This window comes from Suricata suricatta, chromosome 6 (assembly GCF_006229205.1).
Source record: "Suricata suricatta isolate VVHF042 chromosome 6, meerkat_22Aug2017_6uvM2_HiC, whole genome shotgun sequence".
In the NCBI taxonomy this organism is placed as follows: Eukaryota; Metazoa; Chordata; class Mammalia; order Carnivora; family Herpestidae; genus Suricata; species Suricata suricatta.
This window is the reverse complement of record NC_043705.1, coordinates 28,366,517-28,368,207: the sequence shown is the minus strand read 5'-3', so window position 1 is coordinate 28,368,207 and position 1,691 is coordinate 28,366,517.

Below are 1,691 nucleotides of genomic sequence, written 5' to 3'. Positions count from 1 at the left end.
AACCCATTTAAGTGGAAAACATCAGGTTGTGGGTAGAAGGTGGAGTTTTCAAAAACCTATCATAGGTCAGCCTGCCCTCTGTTGAATGGAGAGCTCTTCTGAGAAATTTTTACTCTAATTTCTTTAAAAGCTCCAGGTCTTTTCATTTATTGCATCTTCCAGCAGTTTTGAACAGCTCCTGGCAGTTTTAAGCATGGGAAGACTCAGTGCCATCATGTACATCCTTTGTAAGCAAATTTATAAAAAGGACTGCCTTATATTGGTCTTTAAAATGATCTAAGTGAGAGAAATTGTTGACATAGACACCATAAATGATTCCTTAGGGAGAAAAGAAGTAAAACTATGAGAAGCAACAGCATCCCCTAATAGATGTAGTTATGTCAGTATGTTAGAAGGATCACATTTTGTTTGCTTGTAAAGTCTCTGCAGTGAAATGTATAGCAAGCTGGTCTGATTTAACAACTTTGTATTACTCCCTTGAGAAGGAAGTTTTCCTGTCCTGATCTTATAATAAGAAGATTTAAATTTTTTTTTCATGTTTTTTATTTATTTTTGAGAAACAGAGACAGCATGAGCAGGGGAGGGTCAGAGAGAGAGGGAGACACAGAATCCAAAGCAGGCTCCAGGCTCTGAGCTAGCTGTCAGCACAGAGCCTGACGTGGGCTCAAACCCACAAACTGTGAGCTCATGACCTGAGCTGAAGCCGGATGCCTAACCGACTGAGCCACCCAAGCACCCCAAGTAGATTTTGATAAAGAGAAGATGAGACTTGGGTCACAGAAGGGAAATTGTGGCACAAATGCCCATTTGACAGATTTCAATTTCTCCTTTCTCACTTAAGTGTCACAGCCAGTTGCCCTCAAATCTCTGGATCCATATACCTGTGAGCTTGAAAGTTTTTATTTTCATTTGGTGGAACTATTTGTTTGCTACCTTTCAACCCATCTTAATCACAGTTTTGTACTTTTACAACTGAAATTGTGAACAGTAACTTCTCCATAGGCTGGGAAAGTTGATGACTGAGGAGGGGAAATAGGGATGTATTTAGTGAGAACCATGAAATTATTCACATCCTTTGACTCTAGGACTTCAGTACTAGGAGTTTAACCTAAGAAAACAATTTAGTGAAAGGAGAACAGCCTTTGCACAAAGACGGTTATTATAACATTGTCTAGAAGAGGAGATTCAAAACTAAATGTTAAACATTGGGGAAATGTTTACTAAATTGTCTTCTCTGCTGGTGTTGGTGTTGTTTACCATTAGTTATATGTTTCCATGTGTAATTTCCCCAACCAGCTTGTAAGCTGTTTGGCATTCTGTTCATGTAGGATTTATCTTGTAGCCCCCTGGGACAGCTGTTGCATAGACTGAAATAGTCCGTGAGACTGCATTGTAAGAATGCGGTTGTGGAGGGTGACCAGGGAAGTGTTTACTAGAGTGTGTTCTGTGAGACGCTGAAATGTTAAAAACCTGTTGTCCATCCATTGGTGAATGGATGAACAAAATGTGGTGTATATCTACAATGGAATATTACTCAGCCATAAAAAGGAATGAAATTCCGACCCCTGCTACAACAATCAGTGAACCCTGAAAGCATTATGCTAAATGAAATAAGCCAGCTACAAAAGCACAACAGTATAATTGCATTTATATGAAATATCTAGAATAGAGATAAAGTAAGAATAGAGATT